Source organism: Mustela erminea, chromosome 11 (genome assembly GCF_009829155.1).
Source record: "Mustela erminea isolate mMusErm1 chromosome 11, mMusErm1.Pri, whole genome shotgun sequence".
NCBI classification, from domain to species: Eukaryota; Metazoa; Chordata; class Mammalia; order Carnivora; family Mustelidae; genus Mustela; species Mustela erminea.
In genome coordinates, this window is record NC_045624.1 from 16,873,662 (window position 1) to 16,892,324 (window position 18,663).

The 18,663-nt window shown below is 39.4% G+C and overlaps 1 long non-coding RNA gene across 1 annotated transcript in view; it reads right to left on the reverse strand.

Moving 5' to 3' along the window:
• The window catches only part of LOC116569049, a 130,499-nt gene that overhangs the window by 71,282 nt on the left and 40,554 nt on the right, over positions 1-18,663 (reverse strand). The window contains exon 3 of the long non-coding RNA XR_004276830.1: positions 8,804-8,875. This is a non-coding gene — a long non-coding RNA (uncharacterized LOC116569049). The remainder of the gene's footprint in view (positions 1-8,803; positions 8,876-18,663) is intronic.

Sequence of the window (18,663 nt, forward strand, 5' to 3'; positions counted from 1 at the left end):
GCTACTGCTACTTCGTAGTGTTCTATCAGAAGATAAAGCTTGCCTTTCAGAGGTGCCTGGGCGTCTCAGCCAGTTAAGGTCTGCCTTCAGGGGTGCCTGGGTGGCTCAGTGGGTTAAGCCACTGCCTTCGGCTCAGGTCATGATCTCGGGGTCCTGGGATCGAGTCCCGCATCAGGCTCTCTGCTCAGCAGGGAACCTGCTTCCCTCTCTCTCTCTCTCTGCCTGCCTCTCTGTCTACTTGTGATCTCTCTCTGTCAAATAAATAAATAAAATCTTTAAAAAAAAAAAAAAAGAGTCTGCCTTTGGGGAGTCTGCCTCTCCCATTCGTGCTCTCTCTCCTTCTCTCAAATAAATAAAATCTAAAAAAAAAAAAAAAAAAAGACTATAAACCTTGCCTTTTAGGAGAAAGAAAAATTATAATTAGAGGTTGTTAGAGACAATCATCTTTATTTTTTTTAAAGATTTTATTTGTTTATTTGACAGACAGAGATCACAAGTAGGCAGAAAGGCAGAGAGAGGAGGAAGCAGGCTCCCTACCAAGCAGAGAGCCCAATGTGCGACTCAACCCCAGAACTCCGGGATCATGACCTGAGCCCAAGGCAGAGGCTTTAGCCCACTGAGCCACCCAGGCACCCAAGACAATCATTTTTATTTTTTAAAAGAAAAAAAGACAACCCCAGCTGCAGGCTAGCAGTGGTCAAGACAAAAAGAAACATCTAGACCATGAGTAACCTCTTTTGATCTTTTTAAGAAGGATTTATCATAGCTCACAGTTTGAAAGAAAAGGAAGAAATCTCACCAGCAGAGGGCTCAGAAACCAGTGGGGTATCTGATTGTTACTTAAAGGAAGTACAAAAAAAAAGAGACCTCACTGGAAAATACTTTTGCCTGAACTTCTTATAAACCTCATTGCATTAAAAAAAAAAAAAGGAGGTTGGGAGAACCAAGTGGTTGTGTCCTGACAAAGAAAGAATTCTGCCCAATCTCTGGCCTAAATATTTTAAAATATTACCTTAGACCAGTAGAAATTAAATCATAAGTTAAAAATGTATAATCTTAATATCAAATGTGAAAAAAACCATCAAGGGAAAGGCAGATAGTTTGTAATAACAGTTCTAAGATTATAACTTAAATATGAATCTTAAAAGTTAAAAGAAGGTATTTAAAGCAGCTTTATTAGGTAAAATTCTTTTGTCTATAATAGACATTAAAAGAAATCAACAATGCAAGGACACCTCATCCTAAAGGAATCCAGCTCCTGTTTTTTTTTTTTAAAGCATTTAAATATTTTGACAGTAATTTGATTTCAATATATCAGCACATTGCAAATGTCCACTTGCCCACCTCAAAAGCAATTTGTTTCATAGGCTAAATTTAAAACAAAACAATAAACAATTTTAAAATATTTTCCAAGAAGCTATGAATCAGTTAACATATTCTTATCGTAGGTACTTATCAGGTGCTTAACCTGTTAGGCAGATGCTGAAAATTATATAATTAAGAAGCAAAATAGCAGAAATGGAAAGGCAGGGTTGTTTTAAAAAAGATAAATTAGAGTAAATATTTTAGAAACACTCTAAAACAGCTTTTGTGTTGTAATATACCCAATTGCATTACAGGTTTGGGTCTGAGGCCTGTTCTCAAGAAGTTCACTATAGTTTCTTAGCAACTGTGACTATAATTTGGAGAAGCTGTTTCTAGAGGTTTAAGGTCTCAATGAGAGCCTTATTGTCCAAATTGCTAAAACCCCTCCTGACACAGTTACCTGTGTGTTAATCTAGTTCTCCACTTACTGTGCTTTTAGAAATATAATACACCATGGGGCACCTGGATGGCTCAGTGGGTTGAGTGTCCAACTCCTGATTTCAGCTCAGGTCATGATCTTAGGCTCCTGGGATCTAGCCCCACGTCACACACCTACACACCACACTCAGCTGGGAGTCTGCTTGAGGATTTCTCTCCCTCTCCCTCTGCTCCTCCCTTCCCCCATTAATGTTCAAGCTCTCTCTCACTAAAATAAACAAATAAAACTTTTTTTAAAAAAAACCCTATAATACAACCCTATGTTTTAAAACAAGTGCACCTAAAAATAATAAAATGCTATTAATTAACACTTCTAATCATTATTTAACCAAAGACATACAGGTGGAGTGGCTTTTAAAGAATTCCTAATACCTAGACACAATCCATTCTCCCACATTTCTGAGAGATAGGAAGGGTTGAATTTTGTCTCTCCATATCAAAAAATAAATAATTAAATAAATAAAATGAAGCATATGTTTTCATAACTAGATTTCTTAAGAAAACTGTCTGCAGGGGTGCCTGGGTGGCTCAGTGGGTTAAAGCCTCTGCCTTCAGCTCAGGTCATGGGTCCTGGGATTGAGCCCCGAGTTGGGCTCTCTGCTCGGCAGGGAACCTGCTTCCCCCCACCACCACCTTTCTGCCTGCCTCTCTGCCTACTTGTGATCTCTCTCTGTCAAATAAATAAATAAAATCTTGAAAAAAAGAAAACTGTCTGCAAATTGTAATTATCAGTCCCAGTTTTCTAAGAAGTTAAGGGAGTTAAGGGAGGGCTCTCTTCTTCTTGCTTCATTCATCCAACATTTATATTTTATGCACAGGGATCCCATGTTACATTTTACCCAAAAATGGAGTTCTGCCTTAGAACAAATGCAGTTTTTTTAAACATTTTTAAATGAAGTATAGTTGACACATACTATTACATAATTAACTAATTATGACACATAATTAGTTTCATAATGATTCAACAAGTCTGTATGTTATGCTATGTTCACCACAAGTGTGGTTGTCATCTGAAGCCATACAACGCTATTATAATACCATATTCCCTATGCGGCACCTTTCATCCCTCTGACTCATTCTAGAACCGGAAACCTGTACCTCTCACTCCCCTTCACTCATTTTGTGCATTCCCCACCCTCTTCCCCAAACAATGTTTGTTTGTTCATTTGTTTTATTTTTTAGATTCCATGTATAAATAAACTCATAGGGCATTTGTCTGTCTCTGTCTGACTCTTTTCCTTTAGTATAATCCCCTCTAGGTCCATCCAGTTTGTCACAAATGGCAAGATCTCATTCTTTTTATTTTTTTTAAAGATTTTATTTATTTATTTGATAGAGATCACAAGTAGGCAGAGAGACAGGCAGAGAGAGAGGAGGAAGCAAGCTCCCTGCTGAGCAGAGAGCCCAAGGGATCTCGTTCTTTTTATTGGCTGAATAATATTCCTCTGTTTGTGTGTGTGTGTGTGCACCGTATCTTCTTTATTCATTCATTAATCTGTTGGCACTGGGGTTGCTTCCGTATCAGAACAAAGGCAGTTTTTCAAAAAGTCATTTAAAGTCATTTTGTAGATCTAAAGATCAGAACTGTCTCCCTGCAAATTGTCTCCCTGCCATAGTCACTCTCCACTTATTGCAATCATCTTTTTTCATGTAAAAATAAATAAAAAGATGGAAATGAAAAAATAGGAAGGCATTAAAGTCAGGTGACGATTTTGTAGGATGAGGAGAATTAAATAAAGATGAACTGAGGAATAAATACATAAATGAAAACGTTCAGCATAAACCTAGAAAAGGGACGTGGATTTGGGGCGAGATACAATCTCTTTCAGACTTTCACTAGCTTATGTCTTTTAAAACATGCTAGTTGCAATGTGGGATCCCCGGTTTCCATCACTCTTAATCTGGGGAATACATACAGTCATATACCAGTGCACAGGATAAATATCAGCTTTTATATTATAATTATTCCTGGAACCCCAATCTCATTTAAAACTAATACATACATATTTAATACATAATTATGTTAAAACAAATTTGGATATGTTTTTGAATGAATCTAAAGTTCAAGTAAATTTTAAGATAAAACACCAGTCTTCTTGGAAATTTTGTACTTACAGAGATTCACTGTGACTTATACTCCTAGACCCTGAAAGGTGTGCATTTGTTCTTTGCTACCATTTGGAATAGTTTTCATTGAAAAGCACTAAATTACAGTAAAATCCTATCATAACATGCGCTGTGGCGATGTTAACTAGACTACCAAGTGGTTGGCTAATGACTCCCCACCCCTGTTCGTAAAAGAGCCAGGCTAATGTTCTTACCTTCTGAAGTAGGGAGGGGAGAGAGCCAGAAAAGGAGTTTAGTACACATTTATTTGTAATCATCTATCTCTACATAACTGATAGATTTTTAAAGTTTTTTTTCCTTTTTTTTCCCAATATAGCAATATAGCAACTACTAACAGAAAAGTATTGTTTTTCATTATTCCTGTAATAATGAACTTCTGCATGGTATGCAATTGAAATTTTTTGGACCTCATTTGTAGCATTATGGCAAGGTTTACTGTGCTTTATCTCCCTGGAGACTTTATTGGCCAAGAGAGAAATCTATCTAGATTGTAGTTATCTCATTTATAAAATTAAAACTTGAAAATATTAGGGATAACAGTAATGAGACACAGATGTTTCCCCTCTCCCTTATGATCAAGGCAAACATGAGTCTGGATATAGTCTTGGAGCCCTTCTCTTCTCTGTTTTCCAAGAAACCACATCCAGTCAATTAGGGACAGATTATAAATTATAAGAATTTGCTCTATCTAGACTAGATGATCTCCAAGTATTCCATAAACTCTAAATTTTACAAATGATATACTGGAGAGGAGTCACAAACATTTAACCTTTCTAAGAAAAGCCAGTGCAAACTGTATTTCTTATTGAATATATTTGACAAATAATGTGTAAATTTAAGCTGTACAACCCATTAATTTGATATATTTATGTATTGTGCTATGACTGCTATTGTAGAAATATTTAGTAGCTCTTGTATTCTTTATACAGACTTCCTTTGGTCATGCCATTTGCAAGCGGTGATGCCAACCAGTCCCCCAACCACAAATGATATTCAGAATGAAGTGCCTAAAGCAAAGTAGTTACAGACAAACTGGATACAAGAGAGACAACCACCTCTGAGACCTCCCTCTTAGGAATCAGATCTCTCTTGGGACACATGAACAAGAGATACATGCAGCAAAAGATTATCAACTTAAGATCAGGCTGAATCCCATGCAATATAAAATTAAGCTATCATTCACTTCTCTCTAGGGTTTTCTATATCTTAATCAAAAAAGAAATCAAACATCAGGGCATCTGGGTGGCTCAGTAGGTTAAGCCTCTGCCTTTGGCTTAGGTCATGATCACAGGGTCCTGGGATCAAGCCCCACACTGGGCTCTCTGCTCAGCAGGGACCCTGCTTCCCTATCTCTCTGCCTGCCTCTCTGCCTACTTGTGATCTCTCTCTCTCTCTGTCAAATAAATAAATAAAATCTTAAAAAAAAAAAAAAAAAGGAACAAAGCCTCAAAGTAACAGGGCTGTTGAGGTGAGAAAGGTTATGTAACTTTTCCAAACTTACACAACAGAGGAGTTGAGCTTGGCAATGGCTTCTAGTTGTTTCTCATTTCATGACATGTTCAGAGTGCAAATTTTAGATTTGAAGACTGCAGTTTGAAGTTTTCTTCTCTCATTAGCTTAAGCAAGCCTCTTAGTTCCCGCTTCTTTATTTATACTCCATCTAGTGGAAGATTGATAATGGCTCTTTTAAATGTTGCCATTGGAATTAGCATTTAGCTATGGAAAGCAGCTCTTGGCATGGTACCTGATACTTATCCAGTATTTTAAATATTGTAGGCATCTGGAGTAGGTCAGTCCGGTACGAATGTGAGTGTGTAAGAGTAAGGGAGGCATGAAAAGATTGACCTTGAGATTTGTCAGATGGAGGACTGTGGGGATGGGAACACTTCTAACCAAGATAAGAGACATTAATTTTCATTGCAGAACCACATATCTCAAAGGAAATAACATTAAATGAATTATCAGAATATAGAAAATTTTAAGCTTCAAGGGACTGACAGAAACCATCGCCATGTCTTTGCCTTTCTGCAGGAAAATTGTTCAGAACAAATAGTTGTCTCTTTTCTTCTTTACGGTCACTGGGGAGAGAAAATAAGTAGCCTTCCTGAACATTCCATTTCAGGGGCTGATCCCTTTATAGTCCTGAAGATTCTCATCAGATCCAGCCAGAATCTCTCCTGCCTTATGGTAAGCCCTTTTCATCTTAGTCTGTCCTTAGCTGATAGAACCCTGGTTCATTTCTTGTGACTAAAACTCTTCCTGGATGGTAGATACCTTAGCCTTCTCTTCCAAAAGCAAACCAGTCCCCATTATGTCCATAGCATCATCTTCCGACTCAGTGAATGCTTATTCGTCATTCTCATTCATTATTGATCTTCCCTTTTGCTACAACTATTGTTTTATAAAAGATGATAATGATGAAAATTAGTTTATTACCTTCAAAAATTGGCTTCCTTAGCATTCAACGAGTTGAATTCTTCTTCTTCCCCACCAAGACAGAACAAAACAATTACTGCACCATGAGGTTGCATTCACTGAGAATCTTGACTTTGAATCATTTGCTGTTACATTACCTTTGTGCAGAAAGATGGCGAATGTTTGGGAATGTTTTTTTAAAATGTTTTCTCTCAGATTTCTGCACACGCTAGCAATAAGACCTTGAGGCACTGGAACGAGGCTGAAGACATTATAGGTGCACAAAGATTAAGAGCTGAAATAAAATTCTTGTTTTAAACCTGAGATCTTTGCAAGAACCCTACATTTTTACTGCTCCTTACAAAGTAAACACTGAGCTGAATACAAAACAGAAGAACTTAAGCTAAAAATACCGAATTGTTGGTTGACAGCTACAACATTTGGAAATGGGAGAAGGCTGCAGGGCCCTTCTGGGTGCAGACGGAGTTAGTTGGCAGGGTCACCACAACAGGAGGTCAGGACCCTGGGGCAAGGTTGAAGAGCCTCCAGTTAAAGAGGAACTCAGAGGAGACAGACAAACTCTCTTTCAGGTATCGTTTTAGACTACAAAAGGAATATCCAGTGTTCAATAACCATGCTCCCGAAGGCCCTCTGAAAGAAAATGGAATAAAGAAACTCAGATGTTTCTCAGATGAACAAGCTTAATTAAAGTTTTTCCTTAAAGGCTGGTCTGATGTTTGGTGACGCTGAGGGGTGGGGGAAGACTAGTAGAAGGAAGAGTGAAGGTTTTATAAAATCTAAAATCTGTTTTTTTTCTCAATCTTTCACCTGGAGCTAAACACACACCCAAAAAACTTTTGGGTTTTTATTTTTTCTTTTAATACCCTCTCCTTTCTTTGCTTCTAGCACATACAGTTCTCATTACATCTTTTTTTTTCCAAAAACAAAACAAAACAAAAAAAAAACTTTCTTCAACTGATAGCTTTTACCTAATGTTTAATCTATGATTTTTTTTTCTTGTAAGTAAATGGCATTGCATCCAATATAGCCGTCACCATTAGTAAATCACCCTTCCCTGAGTCTCCTTAATGCAGCTGAGAGATGTCAGAATTATCTCAGAGGTGGCAGTTTTCCCTTATCTTAGGATGATAGAACTGTCCCCAGTGAAGAAAACACCTCATAACTGTTTTTAAAGATTCCTCTGCAAAATTCAAATTGTTCTGCATTAAAAAAAAAAAATTATAAGAACTTGGCACTTTTAAAGAAAAAGAAACATTAGAAATCATTAGTGGAGTCTGGCTTAAATCTGCAGAATTTAGGGGCACCTCGGGGGCTCAGTCGGTTGGGCATCAGGCCCTTGGTCTTGGCTTAGGTCATGGTCTCAGCGTTGTGGGATCAAGCCCATGTCAGGCTCAGCCCTCACCTGAGTCTGCTTGAGAGTCTCTCTCCTTCTCCCTCTCCCTCTGCCCACCTCCCCTCAAACAAATAAATCTTTAAAAAATATAAAAACTAAAAGTAAAACTGCAGAGTGTAGTAATTAGGTGATCCACAGCTGTGTCATGCCAAGAACTTTCGCAGAGCTCGGAGCTTCTGAGGAGTAAGGCAGTCTGTGGAGCCAAGCGTGATATATCCAAGATGCTATCGTGATTGGGAGCCAAATTTGTTATAGGTGAACCGGTACCTTTGGGAAAGTTTGTCATTCACGGAGTAAGTCAAAGAGCTTAAAGCAGAAGCTTTCTGAGGATCATGTCTTTCTAAACTGAACCCAACACTTGTCCCATGGTAGAACTCACCTTTTCTGGAGCCTCCAGTGGCCTTGAAAACCACCCAGAGCCATTTCCAGGCAAATACTGGGAACATTAGATTTCAGGGTTTTCTCTCTTCTCTCCTTCCTTCTTTCTCTTTCTCTTTCTCCCTCCCCTCCCTTTATTTAAGCTCTTTGGGCAATACAGTGAATATCCTGCTTCTCTTTTCTTATCAAATTCAAAAAAAGAAGTAGACATCAATCATCCCTCACTTTTCATCACTGAACAGATTTTACTTTAGGAGGAAATGAATATCCTGGGTGACATCTTCTAGACATTTTCTATTTTTTTAAAGTTTCCGGTATGTAAATATACATTGAAAACTCTTGGTCTGAGGGATCCATATGCTTTTCCTGAAATCTTCCTGTATTTTCTAATAGGAGACTCTGTCTTGGATAGAAGCAGAAGGGTCATGTTTCCAGCTGGTACAATGCTTTCCTAAAAGGATGGAGCTGACCCATAGACCCACCGAAGCCCATAAGGCCTCTTTCCCAGCTCAGGCATTCTTTAAAGGCAAGAGCAATTGTGTGACCACTCATTTTGTACTCCCAGCTGTGAGAAGTAAGCCCCGGAATCTTATAAAAAGAATCTCCCTCATAAAGTTAATTTTATTGAAAGATGACAAGTATCACTCACCTTAGGTTCATACTAACCTGACATTTTGTGTATTTGTTCAGCTCAGGTTTGCCTCTATTTTCAAAGCCCAAGGTAAATTTGTCTTGTAACTAGAATAAAAATGAGACATACATAATCACTGAGCATCTCTGGGGCCCCACGATATAGCAGAAACTCATCATATCTACCAGATGGAGTGTCTCTTCTCTAGGGTAGTAATTATCAACTACTTTACCACTGAAGTTTTTCTTATCATGTCCTCCCATAGACCTCATAATATGAAAGATTTTGTCTACAAACCAGCACATATTAAGTCATAATTCATTTTCCCTTTTCATTAACGTAACTAATGCAACTGCCAGTAATCAGAATTCTGGATAGACTGAGATGAATATATTACAACAATGAATTTATATAATCCCAGCCAAAAGCAAAGAAACAACCTTTTAATTACTCTGAGAATGTTATTATGAATAAATGTGTATTTTTCTCATAGATTTTTAGAAACATCAAAAATAGCTCACAGATGGGGCGCCTGGGGTGGCTCAGTGGGTTAAGCCGCTGCCTTCGGCTCAGGTCATGATCTCAGGGTCCTGGGGTCGAGCCCCACATCGGGCTCTCTGCTCAGCGGGGAGCCTGCTTCTCCGTCTCTCTCTGCCTGCCTCTCTGCCTACTTGTGATCTCTATCTGTCAAATAAATAAATAAAATTTTTAAAAAATAGCTCATAGATCCTCATTACAGTCCTCTGGGCCACCTCGACAGAGAACAGAGCTCCGAAGTTCTCCTTCCCTGTCACCCCTTTATCCTGCAGCTTTCTCTCTTCTCTCGTGCTAGAACCTGAAATGCCAATGGAGCATATTGGCCGGTCAGACTATTCATGGCTTGTTCACTTTATCCCCCATTTTATGTCTTGACTCTTAAGTCCCAAGGAAGTATTCACTTGGACTCCTACTGTGGTGACATCCCTTACTGGCTCAGATCTGATGCCCTCACACTTCCAAACCAGCCTTTACAGATCCTGAGATCCCTGAAACCAGCCTTACAGGTAGATAACTTTGCCAAGAATGCCCAAGTGCTTCATTTGCATTGGAATACATCTTTGAATAACAAAACTTAGTTAATTCAGTAGTGAAAATATAGTTGCTCCCAAGAATAAAATGGTTGGCTTGAGGATTTTTTTTCTTTCATGGTATTTTCTTATTTATGTGTGTATTTATAGGATTATATGTGCAAACCATCAGTCAATTAATTGTTTGCTGTGCGTTTCAAACAAATTGACCTGGGGTTGTGTACTCACAGTCTGATAAAGCTATCAAACAAAAAGGGAGTAAGTAAATATAGTCCCACAGCTCTCATAAATTCTAAATGTTATGCTTAAAAACGAAAAAGACTCTTGTCTTATCCCTAGACAAAATTTAACAGTACCCATTTAGCCTGTGCATGGTACTTTCTTTAAAGTACTGCTGTTTACCTTAAACTACAGAGAGGACTACAATGTTTGACCATGCTGGAGTGATATTAACATATACATCGCCTGGCAACCACTCCTGAAATGGACTCCCTCTTTAACTGGGAATGGGCATTTCAGAAAGAAGCCCATTTGCTTCTTTATGTGAAAAGGATTTCAAGTGACAAGCCCATAATTATCTGCATTCTCTCCACTAACATCTTCTCTATCAGCTGCTTAGCCAGACCTTTGTCTCCCCTCTTCCTGGACTCTCATTCACCTGGGCTCGGGGAAAGGAAGAGCTCCCCCTCCACCTTTCCACTTGGCCATTCCATAACCTCCCTAATGCTCGTCTGATTGCTGAAATAGTCCTTTAGCAACAAGCTAAAGAGCCCAGGGCTGTGATTATGCATCATGAATGTCCCTTCCTAGGGCTGTACATATGTCATGGAAATAGGAAATGAAAGACAAAGCAAATGAATTATTTTTTTTTTTAAGATTTTATTTATTTTATTTGACAGACAGAGATTACAAGTAGGCAGAGAGGCAGGCAGAGAAAGAGGGGAGGAAGCAGGCTCCCTGCTGAGCAGAGAGCCCGATGCGGGGCTCGATCCCAGGACCCTGGGATCATGACCTGAGCCGAAGGCAGAGGCTTTAACCCACTGAGCCACCCAGGCGCCCCAAGCAAATGAATTATTAACACTTACATGATTCAGAGGAAAAGAAAAGCTCTGTTGAGTCTTTCGGGAAAAAACATCCTACATCAGCACATCCAAGACAAGTTTCTTTTCCAATGGTCAATATCTGTTACCTGAGGTCTCTAAAGCCTATAAATCTAAGGGAATGTCACTTGCGGTTAAACTCTAGCCAATACTTTAAAGTAATTGTATGGAGATTTGATAACTCTGAATCTCCCCCTAAGACTTTTACACAGATTCATAACAGCAGGACATGACAAGTAGATTTGTCTCTTCTCCTGACAGAATAATATGGCGCCAGGAGGCCATTTTTCTCGGGCTAAGACTGAGCTCAGCACTTGGCGGGTTGTCCGGCTCTCTGTGTTCATCAGCAGACTGCAGGGACCACAATCCACCATCATCTCCTGCTCCTTGTTGCTCAAATGTCCTCACACCACTATTTCGCCTGTAACACTGTCTATTCCCTAGAATTCCAGGAAAATGGGAGCAAGTCAGAGATTCCTGGATCTATCAGAACTTTGACTCCATGTTAAAACTTCCTGTCATGTCAGGAGAGAGCCTCTCCTAGAGGTCTGTCAGTCTCTGTCATATTCCCGAGCCTCTAACAAACTTTTGAGGAACATTTTCCCATTTCCCACATTTTCCATTCTTGTCTTTTGTGCTATAGGATCTGATCTGCTTACCCAGTTCCAGCCCCTGTGACCTCAGGGTCCCTGGAGTGACATTTTGCCTTTCCTAGTCTAGGCTCTATGATTCACCACTCCCCAGGACTGTGGACTAACTTGGAGAATCCCACCTTCCTTTCTGGTATTTAATGCCATATCTCCCATGCTCTAAGGACTTGCCTAATATAACATAACTCCTCACCCCCAAAGTTAACTTAAATGGGTAAAAATTTTTGCCAGTCAGTATAATTACGTATTTATCTGTTCTGTCTCAAATTAGAAGTTTCCTTTAGGCAGACACAGTATCTTGTCAACCATACCTTCCTGGAAGTATGAATTCAAGAAATGTTTGAATTGAACTGAAACAAACACTTTAATTTTTAAATGTTAAACAAAACACAACACTGTTTACGTTCATCTGGGCAGAGCTGCTTCTGTGTGAAGGAAGGTGGGCGATTCAGTGCTCAATTCCCAGTGTGCGCATGCAGGCGCGGGCCAGGCTGGGGAAGCCGGGATGGAGCTCCTCTCCTGCAGTCTTGCAAGGCTGCCCTGCACATCCCGTGTCTCCTCTCCTAGCCCTTTTGAGAACTGCTGCATGAGAGGTGTTACTGAAGGTGACAAGCTGTGCCAATGTGCATCAAAGAGGACACAGAAAGGGTCTCTCTCTCTCTCTCTCTCTACACACACACACACACACACACACACACACACACACACACACATTTTTTTTTTTTTTAATCAGAAAGAAAAAAATGAGCAAAAGTATTTTTAAACCTTGGGATCTAGTAGGTGAGCTTGCATCCCTGATTCTCCTATACCATCAAACACAAGACTCCCTCGCATTTTTGTAGCTCTAGATTTGACGCAAGATTCCTTCTTCCATACTGTTTTCATCAGGATCTAAAAGCCACACTTACTTCCACATCAACTCCCAACCTAACACCCTATTTCTGACATCCCCATCCTAGGACCTAAACCATAAGTAACTAAGAGCCCTGGTATCCTGCTTGGTTTTTCTTAGCCATTCTGCCCTTAAAAAATTATGGTGTTCTCTGTACCTCTTGTCTACCACCTCCACGGATGGGAGTGAATGACACTGACTGATTTCTGGATCCCCCCCCCACTCCACCCTGCATTCTTGTGTTAGTCCTCTTAGATTCAACAATTGCCTCAACTAGCCCAATTTCCTTACCAACCCCTTCTGTTACGGTTCCCTGATGGTTCTGGTCAATAATCATTCTCCTTAGGACACCAGTACAAGCCCTATATGGATAGAGCCCTGTCAGCAAGAATCAAAATACTTCATCCATCTTTTCATCATAGATCCTCTCTACTATTTTTTTTTCCCCAACATGGCAACGATGAATGGCCCCGAGAATGATCTAGGCTAAGCAATCTTCATTCATCTCACGCATGTCAAATAGATAGGAGTTGGGTCTAATGTCAAGTCTCTGGGAGAAATGAGGCACCGCCAGTTATGAGGAGAATTCAGATCCTTCACTGATCTCTTTGAGCAACTCAAGCTGAGGGGAAGTTTTAGGAGATAAACTCATCAGAGCTGAAGGAAGATGATTTACATGTGAAACTAAAAGTTCTATTCAATAATTGCTCAGCATGACAAGAAATGAAGACAGAGAGAGTCAAATGGATATGGATAGAGAAAGAGTTGGCACTGTGCAGGTGAGGAGATGCTGTTCTTTAAAAGTTTATACAAAATGGGTAAATGTTACTTTATAATGAGTTTCAGTGATAAAGTGTTGACTAAACTTATATCTACTTGCCTTTCAGACATTATCAGGAAGGCTTTTCCTCAGATTAAGGGAAAATCAAAAGTGACAAGCCATTATCTGTTACATAACGTTCCAGGGCCATTTTGGAAGAGAGAAGGGAAGAGCATTAGGAGGACAGATTAAATATAATTAGTTATTAAGCTGCTGCCAATATATATACAAGACTGTGTGATAAACAAACCCTAAGTCACAAACTAACGTTATTTTTTTCTAGAACATCATTTGATATCAGAGACAGGCAGAAAAAATAAATTTTTTATCCCTGCAAACTTGTGTCAAGAAACTTAACTATTCACTCACCTGAAATAATCCACATTTGAAATAAGGAGCTTGATTTTGCCAGAAACTTGGTATCCCTGAGGGCAAATGGTCCAAAACTTCCTTAGACCCTTTTGGGCTTCCCTCTCCACCCCATAACCCACATTCAGGAGGTAGTCAGGTAGACCACAGCACCCATTCTTTATCCTGGTTCCAGAACCACCATGTTAGAAGCACACTTCGTCTATACTCAATCTCTTTCTCTCTCCTTTTTAAGATTTTATTTATTTACTTGAGAGACACAGAGATAGTGAAAGAGAGCAGAAGCAGGAAGAAGCAGCAGGGAGCCCAATGCAGGGCTTGATCCCAGAACCCTGGGATCATGACCTGAGCCCAAGGCAGACACGTAACAAAATTTAGCCACCCCCTACCCCAGTATCTCATCTGACAAAACCACAATTGTATATGACCTGGTACGATTCACTTCCAATCAACATGAGAAGAAAGAGTTAATTTTCTTTAAAAGGCAAGTCATTTATTTACTCTAGCTGCCAAGGCAGTAATTGTTTCCAAATAGATAGATGAGTGGCATTTCCATTACCGATTAGGGAAGGAAATGGAGGACTCGTTCTGTGGAAAAAGCCCACCTCATTGCTTTGTCTTCATTTATGTCAACTGCCTTTATAATGGTATCTCTCAGCAGGAGTACTCAAGGGGAGCAATAAGGTATGACACATTTTCATTATGTGGGACTGTACATTTCAGAGTAGTTAAGCATCTGTGGACCTACCAACTAAATTCTAATGTTTCCCTCAGGCACCGTGACAACCTAAAAGCCCGGGGACATTTCTGAATGCCCCAAAGGAAATTCTGACCTCGGTTGAGAACCACTGGTGATTCACTGGTCTCACTCAGGGCATCATGAACCCAGCAATTCGGGCTCCTTGTTTGATTTGTAAATAAATGTAAACTTTCTTTTTTCAAAATACAATTGAAAGTTAGACCAAGTAAAAATGCAAAACAAATTTGAAATAGACTTGGAGACTTTCTCTCAAGTGAATTGTTAAACTTCAACAAATCTGAATTTGCTGACTTCTTTTCCGCCCCCTAGGAGAAAGCTGGAATCAGTTACCCAAAGACTGATTTTATCATCTAAGGTTGTCTCAGAATTTTTTATATTTTAGAATTTTTTCCAGCTTTATTGAAGTATAATTGACAAAAGAAATTGTACACATTTATGATGTGCAAATTGATGTTTTGATACACATATGCATTGTGAAATGATCAACATAATCATCTTAGTTAATATATCCATCACCTCACATAATTGCCATTTTTTGTGTGTGTTGGGCAAACACTCAAGATCTACCCTCTTAGCAAATTTCAAGTATACAACACAGTAGTAACTATATTCACATTGCTGTGCCTTAGATCTCCAGAACTTACCTTATAAGTGAAACTGTATACCCCTTGACCAATGTCTCTCCATTTCCCCCACCTCCTAACCCCCAGCAATAACCCCTCTCTTCTCCACTCCTATGAGTTTGACTGTTCTAGCTTCTACATGGAAGTGATATCATATAGCATTTGTCTTTCTCTGTCTGACTTGTTTCACTTAGCGTAATGTCCTCCAGGTTTGTGTATGTTGCTGCCAATATCAGGATTTCCTTTTTTAAAGCTGATTAATATTATACATTACACATATGTACCACGTTCTTTTTATTCATTCTTCTGTTGATGGACACATGTTGTTTTCATTCCTCAGCTATTGTGAAAAATGCTGCCACGAACATGGAAGTATAAGTATCTCTTTAAGATACTGATTTCATTTCCTCTGGGTATATGCCCAGAATAGACCTTTGTCCTAGATGGCAAGTAACAGTATTTCGATGGCTAAAGCAGGAATATCAGAAATGTCAGCTGGGGGCACCTGGGTGGCTCAGTGGGTTAAAGCCTCTGCCTTCAGCTCAGGTCATGATCCCAGGTTCCTGGGATCAAGCCCCGCATCAGGCTCTCTGCTCACTGGGGAGCCTGCTTCCCTTCCTCTCTATCTCTGCCTGCCTCTCTGCCTACATGTGATCTCTCTCTTTCTGTCAAAAAATAAAACAAAACCTTAAAAAAAAAAAAAAAAGAAATGTCAGCTGGTAGCTGGCTCACTATGAGAGAATTGGGCTCCAACTAAAGGCAGAAACAAGGCGGGCTACAGAACTATAAGAGGAAAAGCAATGCAGATCTACAGCTTGCTACTGAGAACATTCTGCCCCTGGACCTTTGCACTACTGACATTAACTTAGAATTCAGGTCTCAGCTCAGCGGGAGTTAGGTGGATAGGCTTTCCCTGCTTGAGAGACCATGCATGCCAAGGGCTCTAGAGTAAGGTTCCCTAGGTCTGAATTCTAGTTTTGCCATCTATTACCTGAGCATTCTTGGGCAAGTCATTCAACCTTTGTGAGTTTCACCTCTCTCATCTATGAAAAGAAAACATTAATAATAATGGTTTTAATAACTATGGGAATTACATGGGTTAATGTGCATAAAGCACATAGAACAATGATTGAATGACACTCAGTAAACTTTAACTATTGTAATAGGATGGTGATGAAATTTTGACAAGACAAGATGGAGAAGATATGAAATTCCAAGTTAGATATCAGACCAAAATATTAATATTTTAAGACATCTTGAGAAATAATTTCACGACTCTTGAGCATTTTATCCACTTTGAAACATATAAAATAGCCAAAAGAAAATGTTGAAAGCAAGAAGGTTTGTGAGGATACTCTCTTTAGAGAAAGTCGTGCTGTGGAGCATAAGGAATAACACAAGGACATTCGGTGAAGGAGAGGAGAAGTGAGTTGGGGGAAATCAGAGGAGGAGATGAACTATGAGACACTGTGGACTCTGAGAAACAGAGTTTTGGAGGGGAGGAGGATAGGGGTTGGGAGGGTCTGGTGGTGGGGATTACGGAGGGCATGTATTGCATGGGGCACTGGGTGTGGTGCATAACCAATGATCTTGGAACACTGAAAAAATAAAATAAAATTTAAAAAATAATAATTTTTAAAAAGAAAAAGAAAAAGAAAGTCATGCTGTGAACTCCATCGTTCTTATTTGGAGACAGAGAAGAGAGGTGCCCCGACACTGCCTATTTAAAGGATAGAGGTGTCAGCCTCAGGTCTACTGGAATATCTTTGTATGCCATTCCTTAGACAGGTGCATTGTGGACAAAGTCTGATTTCTACCTAGGAAATCTAAAAGGCAAGAGATGAGTTGTACTAAGTCCTTGGGTGAAAGAACCAGAACTGAGATCCTGAGGTAGCTTTACCTGTCTTTCTCAGAGTTTGTTGGGCAAAAGATGTGTGTGGACTGGAACTGGGTCATGCATATGGGCAGTGGAGAGCTTTGGTCAAAGGCAAATGTGTATCACGCAGATTTGGCATCAGAGGAGCCCAGGAAGAAATCTCTGAAGAGCCATGAAAGCACCCAGGCGATGTTAAGGTTCATCATCTACCAGCCACCAGGAAAGGAAAAGCTAGACAGACAGATAAAGGAGCCCTTAATCTTCTCTCATTACTCAACCCCCACCTCTTGACTTTATGCACGGTGTACAACTATGCATTGTGAATATGGGTCAAAGATAAAAAAGCCAGCCACCACCACCACCATGCCACTCCCCCAAAGTTCTGGCCATAGGAAGGAGAAAATGAATACTCAAGGATGATTTTGAAAGGATATTTAAGGATGGCTTAATATCTAAGCAGAGACGTTCTCATTACATTATTGAGACTGCATTTGTGACATCATCTAAAAAAGAACAGAAAAATCATTCAACCTGTCCAAGAATTTATCCAGAGTCAGAGAAAGATTACTTTCACAAAATAAAATTTAAAGGATAGAGGTGACAAAAACTCATTTACATTTTGATTACTTCATGAGTCATCCTTATTCAAAATATCTCTTACACTATTTTGATTATTCCCAGACCACCCAATCTAAATTAGTCACTGTGATATGATAGTCACTACCTATCATACAATTTTTTGCTTCATAGCACTGATTCAAGATGAAATTATCTTCTGCATTTATTCGTTTGCTTCTTTAGCACTTTCCACTGCATTCTAGAATGTAGTGGCAAACTCTATCTTCTTCTCTGCTGTATCAAAGCCCCGAGAATGGGGCCAGATACATCAGGCATACTCAATAGTTATTTCTTAAATGAATGACTGCTGAATGTGTGGTTAACCTCAATGCTTTCAACTCACTTTGTTACTTCAATTACATTTTCATACCTAATGATCATAGCTTATTGCTCAAAATCTGAAGACCCAAGGACACTTTCTGCAATGAAGATAACAGGCAAGAACTTGTTCTCTATAAACCAGAGGGTGGACGAGGTAGGGATTTGAAGGAAAAAAGAGATTTACAGTAAAAACAAGGCAGAGCATCTGAATCGAGAATAGGTAAAGTAAGTGCTGTAGTCAATGCAAGCAGATGCCTGGGTCTCTACCTCCTACCTGTATGTCATCCCCCAGCCTCAGTACAATACTCCTCCCCATAAATCTCCATCTAGCAAAGTCTGAAAGCCTACCTCTCGTGTATTATTTCTGAGAGGGGAAAAACGTATTTACCAAATCCTTAAATAATTCAGAAAAGAGTAAGATGTCTGATTCATGGGGAAAAAGGAAAAAGAATCTGTAGACAAAAGACTATATAAAAATGTACAGATAAAAAGGGAAATCAACCAACATATGTCATTCTTCTGATCCCCTGATGCACTTGAGAAAATGGGAGCTAATTTGTCCTTGATGGTGACAGGACATTTTCCCAGAAAAGACTCGGGCTTGGTCCTCAGGTTCAATCACAGTTCTTGCAGTGAATAATGTCTGTGTAACTATAATATTGGAGATATGTATTGGTTTTCAATGTTTAAAGTTGCTAGACAAAGCAAAGAAGCCTTAATTATAGTTACAGAAAAGAATACAATGGAAACAGCATTCTGAGAGAAGTTGGAAGGTGATGAAGGACAAAGCAGAAGTGAG